This window comes from Aptenodytes patagonicus, unplaced genomic scaffold (assembly GCF_965638725.1).
Source record: "Aptenodytes patagonicus unplaced genomic scaffold, bAptPat1.pri.cur scaffold_43, whole genome shotgun sequence".
Lineage (NCBI taxonomy): Eukaryota > Metazoa > Chordata > Aves > Sphenisciformes > Spheniscidae > Aptenodytes > Aptenodytes patagonicus.
The window spans coordinates 332,637-349,224 of record NW_027472001.1 but is presented as its reverse complement, the minus strand read 5'-3'; the positions used below and the strand labels follow the sequence as shown (position 1 = coordinate 349,224).

General features: G+C 54.4%; 1 long non-coding RNA gene across 1 annotated transcript; it reads left to right on the top strand.

The window, feature by feature from the left end:
* Positions 1-2,034: 2,034 nt before the first annotated feature.
* On the top strand, positions 2,035-3,674 carry LOC143173292 (uncharacterized). The gene is made up of 3 exons (XR_012997522.1): positions 2,035-2,096; positions 3,367-3,469; positions 3,572-3,674. It is a non-coding gene; the product is annotated as an uncharacterized LOC143173292 (long non-coding RNA).
* Positions 3,675-16,588: the final 12,914 nt, after the last annotated feature.

Here is a 16,588-nt window from a genome sequence, read left to right as displayed (position 1 = left end):
CAAGCAGAAGTGACTCGTGCAAAACACTTACACCCGGTGCCTGCCCGTGACATTCCGACACGCACAAAAAAAAGCCAGGAAGGTTTCTGTGTGCCTGCCTGCCCAGCTCTCACACCAGAGAGCTGGGACAGAAGGGCCTGGGAGCTGCTGCTGCAGCAAAAGGAAGGGACAGAGCTCTCTCTTCTGGAGACAGGAGGTGGAGAGGGACCAGGGACGCTTGCTGGGCCATATCTGAAGAGCATGCGGCAGCATGCAGGCGGCCAGCCAACAGTCCCTCCTGTGAGGAGCAGCAAGGGCTGGCTGGTCCCTAGGGGAAGGGGAGCGGGGAGTTGCCCAGCGCAGGCAGTGCCCTCACCACCGGCCTGCACCAAGGCCTACTGTTGCTCCAGCAGTGATGGCCTTTGTTGTCGGGCCTTTCTTTCTGAGGCACGGAAAGAGACGCTGTCTTTCGTTGCTGTGGAGGGCTACTGTTGCTCCAGCAGTGATGGCTACAGCTCTCTTGCAGGTCCCGGTGCGGACTCGTGATTGAAGACGCTTCTGATTTTAGGTCACGTTAAAACCAGAGGCCCTCTCTGTTGCTCTTGTTCCTCACCACCCACGTACGGTCAGCCAGCGACTGCTGCTCCCTATCTTTCCCCAGCTAAAGGGGAGGAGAAACCTGTATAAAAAGGCAGGGGGTGACAGGAAAAGCCCCAGACGCCGAGGGGACTTGGGACAGCTATCGCCAAAGGTTTTGCCTTGTCTGAACCCGTCGGGGGACTGGAAACAACACGCCCTTCTGCCTAGCATTGCCCCCAAGTCAGCGTCTGCAGCAAAACTCTACAATTACGGTGTATAAGCAGCGCCGCAGACACTGGGGAACAATGTGGGGACACAGCACGCAGGCAGGTCATACATCCGCTCCTCCCTCCCGGCCAGCTGGCAGCACTCCTTCTAGTGGCAGAATTCCTCGGGCTCGTCCCCTCTGGCTGCCTACCAAGGGCTTGGGCAGGAGAAGGGTTTGCACCCGGAGGTTACCTTCCGCGCTTCGCACTGAGGCACCTGTAGGTTTGTGGCAGACCTCAAAATTGCGGGCATAGCTGCCGCTGTGCTCACTGAGATGGGCAGGAGCTCACTGGCGAATTCTCCCCTCTGGGCCTCCGTCCTGCTCCCCATCGCCTTTTGCTCTTCCTCCGTCTCCATCCTGGAGGCCATCGCTGTTCTGTCCTTCTCCGCCTCCTTGTCCTCATCCACATCCCTCTGTTTCTCAGTCTCTCTGGATTGTTTCCCATCCTTCTCTTGCTCTCTGTCCCGCTCTCTGTCTCTGCCTCTCCCTTTCTCTCTCCCCTCTGCCCCTCTGTCCTGCTCCCTGCCCCATCTCTCTCACTCCGCTCTCCTCGTGCCTTTTCCCTCTCTCTGACCCCTGGCCCGCTCCCTCACCCTGCCTGTGACAGTCCGTCCCTCTGTCCTCCTTCCTGCCCTTCTTCTTCTCTGTCCCCCTCTCCTGCTGCTTACCACCACTTTTATTCCTGCACCCTCCTGTCCCCTCCCCCTCCATCTCCTCCCCGCTCTATCCCTCTGCCCGCTCCTCACCAGTAGTTTGCCTTTCTCCACTCCCTGCCCAGCTCCCCCTGCTCTCCCCGTCCCTCTGTCCTGCTCCCGTCCCTCTGTCCTGCTCCTGTCCCTCTGTCCGTCTCCCGTCCCTCTCCGGGCACCCCACCGCCCTGCCCCACCCCTCTCTGCCGCTCTGTCCCTCTCTCCTCCTCCTCCCTGCTCCACCAGGGCTCCAGGGCCTGGGCAGCCCCGCGGAGGTGGCAGCCATGGGGCCTGCGGGGGGGCGGGGCCCAGCCGGGGGACGGTGTCCCCGCAGGGTCAGGCAGCAGGAAGGCGTGCCCCGCGGCATGCCGGGAGCTGTAGTCCTGGGGCACGGGGCTGCCGGGCGACCATGTTCCGTCCCGGGGCATGCCGGGAGCTGTAGTCCTGGGGCACGGGGCTGCCGGGCGACCATGTTCCGTCCCGGGGCATGCCGGGAGCTGTCATTCCCCCCGCCTCAGCTTCCCGGCAGCCCTGTTGGTGACGGGAGGTGCAGTCTGTGCTCCAGCAGTGGCCCAGCTGAGGTGAGGGCTGGGGCCACCGGTGAGGTGACCGAGGCCCTTGTGCGGGTGCGGGGATGTCTGCTGCCCGCTGGCTGCCCGGGGATGGTGGGGGAGCTCCAAACTGCCCGGTACGACGGGCTCCCGGTCAGCTGGAGCCGGGCCCAGCCGGGGCAGCCCTGGGAGTGACCCGAGAACTGTGGCGGGGAAGGAGACGGAGACAGACCGCCGCCCCCCCAGGCACAGGCACCGGGCTCCCCGACTCCCAGAGCCGCCCCAGCCCCGCTCGCCCCCTGCAGCTGCCCCGGCCGTCTCTCTGTCCCGCTGCCCGTCACAGTTTGTTTTCTTCCAGTGCTGTCCTGCTCCCCGTTCCTTTTTTCTCTCTCTGTCACTCTGGCCTGCTCCCCGTGTCAATTCTTTAATGCCGCCATCTCAGTCCTGCAGCACATCGCTATTTTTTTTCCCTCTTCCATCCCTTTGTCCTGCTCCCTGCCCCTGTCCCTGTCTCTCTTTCCTTTTGTTCTGCTGCCCATCTCTGTGCTCCAGCCCATTGCCATTTTTTTCCCCCTTCTCGGTCTCCTTGTCCGAATCTGACCCTCTCTTTATTTCTCAGTCCCTTTGTCCTGCTCTCTGTCCTTCTTTGTCACTCTTCACCTGTATGCCCCACTCCCTGTCCCTGTCTTTCTCTATCCCCCCTTCCTTCTGCTTCTCCTTCCCGCCGCCCCCCCATGCCTCTGTCCTGCTCCCCGACCGTACCTTTTCTTCCTCCATCTCTCTGCAGGGCTCCTCATCCCGATTTCTCTTGATTTCTCCATCTCTCTAGCCTTTTCCCTGTACCTGTCTTTCTCTCTCGGCTCCCCTGTCTCCTCTCTCGCCTTATTTTTCTCTTTCTAGTCCTCTGTCCTTCTCCCCATCAGCTTAAACGGAATGAGCAGGTGTCCCTGTGCTCTGGTGTTTACCTTGCATTGCCCTAGGGAAGATGTGTGTTTTTAGGGCTAGGGCTCATTTGGAAGCTGATCTCCTTATGGAGACGGCGGAGCTCGGCATAGTTAAAGCAGAGGTTATTCTCAGCTGGTGCTCTGTGCCTCTTGTTGAAATTTCGAGCAGGCTGTGGGCCTTATTTTGAAGGAAGGTTTCTTGTTCTGCGCTTACTGCTCCTCGGGATGCTGCACAGGAGTGGTGTTGGGGTCTGCAGGGACAGGTGGGACCTGCTGTGATTCCTCGTAAACGTGAACTGGGCTTGTCCTAATGTACTCGAATAAACCAGACTAACTGCATATGGTTTTCTTCGCAGACCCAATTCCAACCAACGTGCTCGGCGCTAATGAACAAGAGACCGTGCGCTACTTTTCCAGACGTCACTGGCTGCAAGTTAGCTGAGCGCATCACTTACTCAGGTAACGGTGCAGTTGGTCTGTGATCAGGGATGCGTACCTGCACGACAGTGCCTTCATGAATGTTCTCTGGTCTTGCCGCTTCAAAGCCCTTCCTTCTTCCAGAAACTTCAAGATGGCATTTCTTATTCTGGGCTTCGGGCTGGAGTTGGACCTACTGTTGAATGGCTGATATAACGGGCTCAATAAAATGTGAATGAGAACCCCGCTTTGTTGTTGTTGTTGTTTTCTAACAGTGTCAGAACTTTGGTAAGCAAGAGGAAGAGTGGTTGAAAGAGTCTGTTCTTTGAGAGTAACGTATTCCCGTGGCGTGCCCATCTTTGCATGGTGAAGGTTTCCTCCCTGCAGTATGGTTTTGCTGGGCTGCGAGGCTGTTTGGGAGTAGCAGAAGTAAGAAGTTTCATCTTTCAAGGTAACGAAGCTGTAGCAAAACTAGCAGGAAAAGCTAGTTTCTTCCTAGAGTGCTGTCTGAGAAAAACAGTAGCAAGTAGAGGCCCTTGCAATTGGCTTTTTTATGCAATCTTCCTACGGAGCTTTTGGTATGGATTGACTTCTGGGAAGTAAGACCTGAGTTCCTGTGCACTCTCATACGCAGTGCTGCCTCCCAAAATAGGCCGGCCCTCTTCCACTTCTGCTCCTTCCACGCTCGTATGGAACAAGGAAATGCAGGAGTGTGCAGATTCAGTAATTTGCTGGCAACGGGTGTTCGCTGGGGAGGCCTGGCGTAAGGCGTGGCCCAACGGGGCCGTGAGGTCTCAGAGCCCGTGGCCGCAGCAGCAGCAGCACGGTGTGAGAGTTGGGGGGCCGTGGTCCTCACCCGCCTCCTCCTCTTCCTCCTCCTGGTGGCCCTGCAAGCCCAGGACACCCAGGCTGCTCTGAGACGAGCACAGGGAGCAGGTAGGCGGGCAGGGGGACAGCACCCAGCCCCAAGCAGTGCGGCGTGGCACCCACCGCACCTCAGCGGGGTGGCAGTGGGGCCAGGGCTAGGGCTGGGTCCGGGAGAGCAGCTGAGCCGGGCTGGGCCAGGCAAGCCAGGCAGGCACCATGGTGCGGGCAGGGGGGGCAGACACCCCGCGGGGAGGTGTGGAGGGTCTGCGGCCACTTTGGGGGTGTTTTCCGGGCAGGCGAGGGGGCCGGGAGCAGTGGTGCGGGGTGAGAGACCTGGGCACTGAGTCCCTGTGGCTTTCAGCCTCGGGGACGTCCCGGAGCGGCGTGCTCAGATGATGTCTGCTCGGGAAAACAGGAGCGTTTCTGCTCTAGTCCTGCAGCCCTGCTCCCCTTGGACGAACTGCAGGTCCCTGGCCCACAGGAACACGCAGGGGTAGCACTGGTGCAGCCTTTCACGGGCTCTTGTCCACGAGAAGCGTAGACAATTGCTTTTTCCTCCAGTTCTTTAGCGTGGGCTTCCTCTGTGCGCATGGAAGCTTCTCTGATCTGTGCTTGATTCCAGATGATGGCATTGGCAGTGCTTATCGAGCTTCTCAGCTGGATCCTGCTTATGGGGAGGCGATCCTTGGGGGCGTCCCAGAGGTAAGTTATCAATGTCTGTCTGCTTGAGGGAATAAACACTTATGTTTCAATAGGTTATTCATGTGCAATTTTACCTAAGATCCTCTTAAGGCCTTCCAAGAGCTTTTTGTGCCTTGCGGGCGTTGCCCAGATGAGTCATGAATATTTCTTTGCCTGAAGACCTGCTAGGTCTCAGAGAAAAGGTCACCCATGTTCCTTTTTAGCTGTGGGAACCAACACCTTGGTATGTGTGCCATGTCATTACCTCACCCCCTTCCAGTCACTGCAGGTGACTCAGGAAGAAGCAGATCAGAACATGCAGTGGAAACTCTCCTCACCTGTGTTTGATTACGTGTGTTTGGTTCCTGCAGTCCTTGTTGATCAAGCCACTCAGTGGAATCCTGTTCCTGAGCCCGGGTGGTATCCCGGAGGTAAGTATTCAGTCTTCATTTGTTACTGGCCTTTTGTCTTTGTTAATATTTGGTTTCTTATTTGTTAATCTTTTGTTGTGATAGTTCAGCCTTCCAGTGGCCAGCAGGCTCTTCTCTACAAGAGTGGTGAATGATCATTTTTTCCTCTGGTGCTCCATGCTCCCGCTGTAGTGTGGGCTTCCTGTTGTGTGGGTGAGAGGTCTCCTGGTAAGAAGGCCCTGAGAGGCCCTGTGTTTGTCCGTCTGGTCCTTGAGGGGTGTTGCACGTGGCCTGGAGACAGTAGTTTGAAAGCTGCCAGGTCCCAGCCAAGAGGTCACAAGGCCCCTCTGAGCTTTGGAAATCTCAGCCTGCATCTGTGTCCCGTGTTGTTGCCTGCCCCGCTTCCAGTCACAGCAGGTCACTAAGGAAGAGGTAGATCACAACACGCAATGGAAGCGTCTTCCATCTCTGCTTGATTAGAGCTGGCCCTGTAGACAACGGCTACTTGACTTCTCAACTTGAGCCTGTCCGTGAGCCTCAGGGCGATCCCACAGGTAAGTCCCTTGAACGAATGAGCACTTACGTTTTAATTTTCTGTTCACGTGAAATTTAACTTACTACTTTCTTGGCTGATGCTCGGGCACGCAGAAGAGCAGAGAGGGAAAGGGTCAGGCTCAGTGATGTGCCCCAGGGGGCTCTGCCTTGTGAAGCTGTCTTTGCCAGCTGCTCCGCCCCTGTGCTGCTTCCAGTGCTGACTGCGAAGCCAGCAGGCATGTTGGGGTTGAGCTTAGAGCTGGTGCGAGCTCCAGGGAGTCCTTTCTCCCGACAGCTCCGTGCCTGGTTAGTGGCCACGGCAGGCACCTGGTAAATGTTTGCAAGATGCTCCTGAGTGGCACGTCGTGGCTTTCTACTTCCTTTGAGAGCTGCCAGCTCAAAGCCCAAATGTCAGGCAGGCGCCTCTGCAGGTGTGAGAATGTCACACGCCTGCATGTGTGTGCCATGTCATTACGTGACCCCCGTCTATGTTCCGCTATTCAGTTATGACGGTGTAGATCGGAACATGTGATGTTAACTTCTCATGGGTGTTTGGTTGCAGATGTGGCCACAGGGAGGGCTTTTCCAGCTCCTTGGCTGGATCCCGGGCTGGATCCCAGCTGGCAGCCCAAGAGCGAGTAGTCAGTCTTTATTGACTTCACAGAACAAGCACTCCTTTTCAATATTTTGTTCATGTGACATTTGCCCTCATACTTTCTGTTGATGTCCTCGAAGAGGAAAGTATAAAGCTCGTATAGGGAAGTATTCCCAAAAGATATCTCAAGTTCCAAAGGAAATCCTGAAAGACTTGGAGAAAGCAGCCCCTGGTTGGTACGTTTCACGCTGTTAACCGTACGACTTTGGAAGCTGAAGTTTCAGATGCGTTTGTGGACGTGCTGTAGCCTACGCAGCAGGAAGGGATGAGTCAGAGCCTGGCTGCAGTGCCACTCGATTTCACAACTGGAGTGGGCTGGTGAGCCCCAGAGATGGTCCAGCACAGCGTCTGCTACCAGTTGTGGTTCAAGCTGAGTGCCAGGGGCAGCTGCTGCCCCAGTGGTAGCATTACTGGTCAGAGCTGCTTTGTGCAGACGCTGGTCTCCAGATGTCCGGAACCGGCGTGTGCTGCGTTTGTGTTCAGCTCGTGCACAGCCCGGCTTGCAGCTGGGCAAGTTGAAGGCAGGAATGACATCCCCAGAAATCTTGGCTGCCCTTTCCTAATGTTGGAAATCGGGTGCAGATGCTGATTCTGCAGGCATTTCTGTTTGTGATGGACTTTCAGCCTGCAGACTGATAGCTGTGGTGGCACGAGTATGACTCTTGGTGGTGCTCCCGGAGTGCGTGAGGGACTTGCGGAGGAGCTAATTGCTCACGAGGCATGAGAGGGCCAGCACGCTGCCAGTCGCTGGAGGGGAGAGGGCCCTTGGGCAGTGGAGAGCCTGCGCAGGCAGATTTCAGTGGCTGGGACCGGCAGGCTTTGCCTGCGCTGCAGGCGGGATTGATACCCCGGCTGGGATCAGAGCAGCCCAGGCTTCACAGCCTGGTCCGGCCTCGTTGCTGTCCTTGATGTCTGTGGACTCTCGGTGACACCTCGGGCTCAGGGGCGGGCCGGAGCTGGACACCCAGCTTGAGGCTGGCCTTGGGTGGTTCGTTTGGTTAACTCAGTCTTGGGTGGTTTAGCTCCCCGTTTCTAATTACATTTCAGAAAACTTGGCTGTGGTTTTCTTCTTGTTTTGGGGGACAGTGGGCTCTTCACTGCCGCTTGTGAAAGTGCCCGGAAGATGGTTGCAAGAGCTTGGGGTTCAGTCCACCGTGTCTGTCTGTAATCCTTCTTGTGTGATGGAGTTGGCAGGGTGGGATGTGCTTCTCAGAAGGGCTCTTTCCCCAGCTGAACTGGCTGCGGCTTTTTCCCATCCTCTTTGAAGGATGTAATTTAGCATCATTTTGCAGTTTGCCAAAAATGCACTACATGTAACGTGAACAGGAAGGTCCCATGCAATTTCCTGGTTTCCCAGCAGGTCAGGTTTTGCTGTCTGTACTGGTAAAGTGGAAAGCGTCACGTGCTTAATTTTTTCACGATGAATGGCACATTGTTTGGACTAGATGCACCCAGGCTTTGTTTTTAAGCTTTATTATTGTCTTTGGAGAGTATCGCCCCCTGAAGGTATCGTGTTCCTGCTGAGGAACGGTTCCTTCTCCTTAAACTGTCCCGCTTTCTTTCTAAAGAGACGGACCGTGAGACCGTGCAGAAGGAGGCCTTTCGGAAGGGAAGCAGTCACACAGTGCCAGTCTCAGATGAAGAAAGAGAGGCAATGCAAGAAACCGGCACGCCAGGTAATTGCTGTCCCGTGGTCACCCGGTATCACCAGTCAGAATCACTGTGTGCCTGCAGGCTCTTCCCCCGGAGCCCGCTCTTGCACATCATGCCAGCAGCCAAAGCTGGAAGTGTTAGTGCAGAGAAGGTGTTGTCAGCGAAGCCAGGAGCTGCTCTCTGAGGACGACTGTTGTCTCTGGCGTGTGGAGGTTATTGCCAGCAGCGTGCCAGAGAGACAGTCGTAGACCTCTCTGGATGCGGTTAGCGATTGCTCACCTCCCACCACACCCAGTTCCTAGGAATCTGGGAACTTTGCCCTTTTGGGAATGAGGCCATCTGAGGGCTACAGCCCAGCCCTGTGCCGTGCTGTCCCGGGGCCAGCCTTCCCCCAACGTGTGCATCGGGGCTGGGGGTGACGAGCAAGCGGCACCGCAGGAGCCAGGCAATAGCCCGTGGGCTGGATCCCATCTTTCGGCCTCAGAGACGTCCTGGAGGGGAGTGCTTGGGAGATTTCCGCTTGGGAGAACAGGAGCATTTCTGCTCTGTCCCTGCAGTGCTCTCCTTGGATGAACCGCAGCTCCCCAGCACGCAGCCCTGGCCTGCAGCCCGGAGGAACAGCCAGGGGTAGCGCTGGTGCAGCTGCTCACTGGCATGCGGGCTCTTCTCCCCGAGAAGTTTAAACAATCCTTCTAAGGTGCTAAGACACCAGAGCCAGAGGCACCAACCACTGACAAATAAACTCTCCGGGGCATGTGAAGTAGTACCCTGTGAGATTATCTGTAGCGCAGAGCACAGTAACGTGTGGCATTGCCTCTTCTCCTCCTCCAGGGGCGGATGCTGGGAAAAAGGCTGAGGCTGCTGATCACGAAGAGCTGCGCAAGTACTATATCCCGGGGACTGCAGCAGCCTTGGGTGTGCTGCTGCCTGGGACAGTGGTGTCTTGCATAGTCATTTCACGGCGGAGGAAGAGAGACCCGTGAGTTGGCTTTTCCCCAGAGTGAGTTATTGCTGCAGTTGGCAATGAAGTATTTGCAGTTAGAGTATCCTGGAGTGCCAAGGCAGCTGCTGGCAGTACTCTGCTGAGATTTCTGCTGTACCATTTTTTAACTGGCCTCCTAATTGCTATCAACGAGTAGGCTTTTCTGAAACCCCTTTGTCCAGAAGGACCCAGAGAGATGAAGAAGCACTGGGACAAGCCGATACTGACTCTGCCTGGAAAAGTGACGATCGAGCTAATGATAAAGGCAAAGCAGAGTCAGGAGAAGGAACAAGAAAGGGTGAGATTGCCCAAGAAAATGAGATTTTCAACAACAGCTCCAGCCCATCCCCGTGGACCTTTGCAGCAGAGCTCGCCCAGCTGTACAGGAACGTGAGCGCAGACGCCTCGCCTCTGCCCACTTGTCCCAGCTGCTCTCTCATTGACGATGCCTCTTCACTGGACACCTGGATTTCTCTGGACTCACCTCAGCCTCACCCCTTCCGGCGTCCCTGTTACCAGGACCAACAGGGGTACTGTACGTCAGAAGATGATGCTTTTTTAGAATAAATAATACATTCCAGGTCAGGTTGGACGGGGCTCTGAGCAACCTGATCTAGTTGAAGATGTCCCTGCCCGCGGCAGGGGGGTTGGACTAGATGACCTTTAGAGGTCCCTTCCAACCCTAACTATTCTACGATTCTATGAAATTGTGCGCAAATGTGAAGGATCACCAAGAAGGGGGAGGAAACCACAGCCAGAACTGCAACCGACCCAAATCCAGGAGAACCCCCCCCTGCCCGCGTGGGACATCGGTTTAGAGCAACGAAGATTAACACACCACTGACCATAAGTCTGCACCACCTGCACGGGACAAGCATGTGCTGGTCCTGCACGGGACAAGTACATACCAATTATGTGAGCAATAGTAATTGATTAGCCCACCCCTTCACGTAAGTAATTGGATTGGTCTACACAACTGTACTGTAACATCTGTAAACCCTGCTTTCTTCCGTATTGGGGTCCCCCATGCATTAGGCTGGGGCACTGCTATGCACATCGCTAAAATATTAAAGAGTAAATTCCCTTGGTAATTCTATGCTAAGCATCCTTGCCTCCCTCCTCGGCCAGCGAAGAACTGGCTTTTACACCACCCAACTGCTTGGACACTCATGGAAACACCAGCTCTTTGCTCCTTGACATACTGACGCTTGTGCTGCTTTCTCCTGATGCAAAAGTACAGGTGAGCACAGCAGCCAAACATGAGCAGCCTTCACTGATGCTTACTGCATCCTACTGTGCTATTACTGGCATCAGAGAAGTGTCCAAAATACTGCCCATTTGCTTCCTTTAATTTTGTAAGCTGTGTGCTCTGTGAGCCAATCCCAGCTGCAAGCCCCAAAATGTTGATCTTTTCCGCAAAGCGAGGAGGGAAATTAATGATCTGGCTTGCAGCTTCCAGCCTTGAAGTAATGGTGTAGGACATGCTGACCCGCCTTGCACGGGCCTGACTCCCAGGAAGAAGGCAATATTATTACATTCCAGTTTGATCTTGACTGCTGTTAATCGATGTGAGAGCTCTGTCCCTTCACTCTGCTTGAGCTGCTAACTAACCCCATCAAGCTCTGGCTGCTGGTTACAGGTGACTTGGCGGGGATAATTACACTAACAAGACGGTCAGACTCTGAAGGGGCATGGCACAACTTCAGAAATGTTTGCAAGCCTTCCGAATACCAGACACTGGAGTCCAAACCCAAAGCAAGTCCATGAGCCGTGACCGCTTGCCTAAGTTTGGCAAAATCTGTTTTAACCAAACCAAGTTGCTGGGCTGGAGTCTGAGCTGTCCCATGGGGATGAGCAAGGGCAAGCCAAATTCCCTCGCTGGCTGAAATAGCCTCAGCAAGGCTCTCTCTAACGGTACCACTCTACCAGTCACGGTCTCGGTATGGGTGTGACTGTCTGTAATGGTATCGCTGTCTCTGTCCTGGTACCAGGATCTGTCACGGTATCGGTGATGGCATCTGTAAAGGCCTTGGTCTCTGTATCGGTATGTGTAATGTTATCGATGTCTGTAACGGGATCAGTATCTGCAGTGGCATCTGCAACAGTTTCTTCAACTGCAGTGGTACCTGCAGCTGCAGTGTGACTTGCTTTGCCAATGGCATCTGCAAAGGTATCAGGAGTGGTACGGGCATCTGAAATGGTGCCTGCAGTGGTATTTGAACCTGCGATGCCATCTGCAAAGGTTTCTGCGTCTGGAAAGCTATGTGTGCAACTCTACTGTTGGCTGCAGGTCTCCAATGCAGCCATCACTGCGGAGGCAGGTACCATTGTGGATAACATTGCCAATGCTGTTGCAGATGCTGATGCCATTGCAGATAGCAGCGCTGGTGCCAGTACTCCCTGTGTCTTCAATGGCATGTGCAGCACTACCTGGGTGTGTAACGGCTCCTCCCTCTGTAATGGTACCCCTATCAGGAATGAGATCAGTGTCTGTATTTATAGGTGTAATGGAACGTGTACTCGTGTCTGTGGCTCGTCTTGTGTCTGTAATTGTAGGTGTAATTCTGTCTGTGACTGTACTGGTCTCTCTTATGGTGGGTGTATTGTGTCTGTACCTGCCATTGCGTCTGCCATTGCACCTGGCATTGTATCTGCAATTGAATGGGTGTCTTTCAAATGGTATTCTGTCCGTGGGTGTATCTGCAATGGCATTGTCAATGAAATCTGCAATGGCCTCTGCATCTGCAACGCTGCCTGCAGCTGCAAAGATACCTGCATCTGCAAAGGTCTCTGCACCTGACTTTGCCTCAGCAATGGCGTCTGCAGTGATTTCTCCAATGGTAGCTGCAGCTGCAGCAGAATCTGCAGCTGCAGCGTCTGAAATGGCGTCTGTATCTGCAATTGCATTGGTTTGGTGTCTGCATCTTCATCATTGTCAGGAACGGCATGCACATGCCATTTCAGATGCAGATGCTACTGCAGATGCCGTGGCAGATGCCATAGGAGATGCAGGTGCCATTGAAGGTACGATGGCAGATGCAGATACAATTTCAGATGCAATGAAAGGTCTCGGTATCGGTGTCTCTGCCTCTGTTGGTATCGGTGTCTGTAACGGTATCTATATGGGTACCTGCATGTCTAATTGTACCTGTATCTGCGTCCGTACTGGTATCTGTATGTGTACCTTCACACACTGCATGTGGAGCAGTACCTGTTTGTTTAACGGCACCTCTACTGGTAACGGTGTCACAAGCGGTAGCTGTAGTTGTAGGTGTAATGGAATGTGTGCTTGTGCCTGTGACTGTACTTGGCTCTGCAGTTGTACATATAATTGTATCCTTATCTGTAATTGTGTCTGCAACTGTACGTGTAATAACTGGTGTGGCTGTTCATGTGCCTGCAGTTGTGCATGTTACGGTGTCTGTGGCTCTAACTGTATCTGTCATTCTATAGGGTTTATGCCTGTATCTGCAATTGAATGTGTGTGTGTCTTTAATTGTAACGGTGCCTCTGTGTGCTGGTTTGAGCTGGGATAGAGTTAAAGTTCTTCACGGCAGCTTGTACGGTGCTATGTTTTGGATTTGTTATTACAACAGTGAATAACACAGGGACGTGTTAGTTACTGCTGAACAGTTCTTAGACGGCAGCAAGGCCTTTTCTGCTTCTCCCAGTGCCCCGCCAGCGGGCAGGCTGGGGGTGCACAAGAAGTTGGGAGGGGACACAGCTGGGACCGCTGACCCCAGCTGACCAAAGGGGTATTCCACACCATATGATGTTGTGCTCAGCAATAAAATCGGGGTGGGGTGGGGTGGGGTGGGGTGGGTGGGGAGGGGATATTTGCGGGGGGCTGCTGTTTCTCAGGAACTGGCTGGGCATCAGTTGGTTGGTGGTGAGCAACTGGGGTTTTTTGCGTCACGTACTTTTCTTGGTTTTGTTTTTCTTTGTTGTTTCCCGCCCCCCGCCCCTCCCCCCCCCCTTTTAATTAAACTGTCCTCATCTCAAGTCACAAGTTTTTGCACTTTTACCCTTCCGATTCTCTCCCCATCCCACTGCGGGTTGGCAAGCGATTGAGCAGCTATGTGGTGCTCAGCTGCCTACCGCAGTTAAAGCCAACGTGGGGCTCAAAGGGTCTGGAGTAACAAAAGATTTGACCAGAGCCTATTGCAGGGAACCTATAATGATTACATCTGTTTAACAGTTGCTGGTCGTGATGTTGACTTACCTGTTCCCGACATCGGTTATCTGATCCGTGCCATGCTCCCTTCTTTGCTGTGCTGTGTAGCACTTGGCGGTGTTTTACCTGGGAGAATGACGATAAAAGCAGTGGCCTTGAGCCTAATTTGGTATGTGGGCCCTGCACTGATGCCTTCCCTGTATTTTGGGAACCATCTGATGGAGACCATTAACACTTACTTACACTTTGTCCTTTTTCTCCTCCGAGAGCCAGTCGGTGGAAGAAACACAGAATGGCACCTTCCCCTTTTTCTCCTGTGGAGTAGATGTTTTCTCTCTTGTTACAATAGCTCTTCAGTATCTTGAACAGCCTTGGGTAACCACAATACTCCTGTTGGTACTTCCCCAGACTATTGTTTCTGCTTTTGCAAAGGTTAACCAACTCTTTAAAAAGATCAGCACAGGGATATGACGCAAGGCGGTGTGGTTATGGGTGGCAAGGTGTGTGGGAGAATATGGGCAGGTACCCGGAAGGGTTGTCACCGCCGGTGGCCTGGGACTTCACCCCCGAACAAGTATGGGATCCTGATGAAGTGACAGAATGTTTGAAAAAAGGGTATCCTGGCCCTGGCTATGCCAAAGAGACACAAATTGTTGCAGTGTGCTGGGGCAATCCAGTGTGCTGGAGGGAATCAGCTGAGGTGGAGGTGATCTGCAGCAACCTGGCGTCTTGGGTTTACGTAGCAAGGTTTTGGTAGCGGGTGGGGGCAGGGTGGGGGTGCAGGGCTGGCTTCTATGAGAAGACACCAGGAGCTGCCCCCGTGTCGGACAGAGCCAGTTCCAGTCGGCTCCAAGCTGGAGCCCCAGCTGGCCAAAACTGAGCCCGCCAGCGATGCTGGTAGCGCCTCTGTGATGATGTATTTAAGAAAGGGTAAAAAATGCTGGGCGGCAGCTGTTAGAAAAGAGTGAGAATATGTGAGAGAAACAACTCTGCAGACACCAAGGTCAATGAAGAAGGAGGAGGAGGAGGAGGAGGAGGAGGAGGAGGAGGAGGAGCTGCAGGCACCGGAGCAGAGACTCCCCTGCAGCCCGTCATGAAGACCATGATGACACAGGTTGTCCCCATGCAGCCCACGGAGGTTAACGGTGGAGCAGATATCCACCCTGCAGCCTGTGGAGGACCCCACGCCAAAGCAGGTGGATGTGCCCTGAAGGAAGCTGCAGCCCATAGAGAGCCCATGCTGGAGCAGGCTCCTGGCAGGAGCAGGTTTTCTGGCAGGACCTGTGGCCCCGCGGGGGACCCCCACTGGAGCAGTCTGTTCCTGAAGGACTGCACCCTGTGGCAAGGACCCTTCCTGGAGCAGTTCTTGAAGAACTGTAGCCCACGAGCAGGACCCACCCTGGAGAAGTTCGGGCCTGTTTCCTGTGGGAGGGATGCCATACTGGAGCAGGGGAAGAGCGTGAGGAGGAAGGAGCGGCAGGGTCAAAGCATTATGAACTGACCGCAACCCCCACTCCCTGTCCCCTTGCACCGCTCGGAGGTAGAAGAGTCGGGAGTGAAGTTGAGCCTGGGAAGACGGTAGGGGTGGGAGGAAGGCGTTTTAAGATGTGTTCGTGTTTCTCATTATCCTACTCTGTTTAATTTGCAATAAATTGAATTGCCCTAAGTCGAGTCTGTCTTGCCCGTGACTGTAATTGGTGTGATCTCTCTGTCCTTACCGCGACCCATGAGCTTTTCACCACATTTTCTCCCCCTGTCCGGCTGATGGCGCGGGAGTGATAGAGCAGCTTGGTGGATAGCTAGCGGCTAGCCAAGGTCAACCCACCACAGCATGAAGCGGCACTAATTCTACCCTCTGGAGGATCACTGTAACTCTTCACAGTTGCAGCACAACTGTGGAGAGGATCTGAAACCACCTCCCGATGACTGGATGCATCTGAAGAGTCTTGAGGCATCCTTCAGGTGATCTACACTCAAATCATAGAATCATAGAGTCATAGAATCATTGAGTCTGTAGGACTCATGCTGTAGGATATCTTTAGTCTCAGAGACGACTGCTGCTTGACATGTTTGTTACGGTTTAAACTTTGATAGAGAGTTATTGTTGGCCTGGCTTGCACTTCTGGCCCTTTAATTCCTTTTAAGTCTTGGAGCTTGGGTGTGTGACACAGCCTTTGAAGGAAGAAACACAGAAACATAGGCAGACAGGGACGAAGAGGACTTACCAGGGCATCCAGAGAGATGGATGTTACGGTCCTTATGATGGACCACCAGTGCAAGTAAATGCCTCGTGGAGTTGATGTCCTCAGGACTCGGTCATGGTCAGGCGGGAGGCAAGTAGTCTGCTCAGGTTCACACGTATCCCACGTAGGCATTTTAGTCTGACCAACTCCCCCACGCTTCATAAAACAGAAAGAACTGTCATTTCTAGGACATGAATCACCCTGTTTTCAGAGAAAGGATTAAAACCCAAAGGGAAAAACCTTCCTTCACCGACAGGTCCACGATACCCGGTTGGGAGACTCGCCAGATGGGTCAATGGGTGTATTGGGTTTGCGTGGCAAGGTTTTGGTAGCGGGGGGAGCTACAGGGGTGGCTTCTGTGAGAAGCTGCTAGAAGCTTCCCCTGTGTCCGACAGAGCCAATGCCAGCCGGCTCCAGGACGGACCTGCCACTGACCAAATCTGAGCCAATCAGCGACGGTGGTAGCGCTTCTGTGATAACATATTTAAGAACGGGAAAAAACTGCTGCGCAACAGCAGCCGGGAGGGACTCGAGTGAGACTGTGTGAGAGAAACAACCCTGCAGGCACCAAGGTCAGTGCAGAAGGAGGGGGAGGAGGTGCTCCAGGCACCGGAGCAGAGATACCGCTGCAGCCCGTGGTGAAGACCATGGTGAGGCAGGTTGTCCCCATGGAGGTTAACGGTGGAGCAGATATCCACCTGCAGCCTGCGGAGGACCCCCACACTGGAGCAGGTGGGTGCCCGAAGGAGGCTGTGACCCCGTGGGAAGCCTGCGCTGGAGCAGGCTCCTGGCAGGACCTGTGGACCTGCGGAGAGAGGAACCCACAATGGAGCAGGTTTGCTGGCAGGACTTGTGACCCCGTGGGGGGACCCCCGCTGGAGCAGCCCGTTCCTGAAGGACTGCGCCCCGTGGGAAGGACAAGTGAAAAGGACCCACGCTGGAGCGGTTTGTGAAGAACGGCA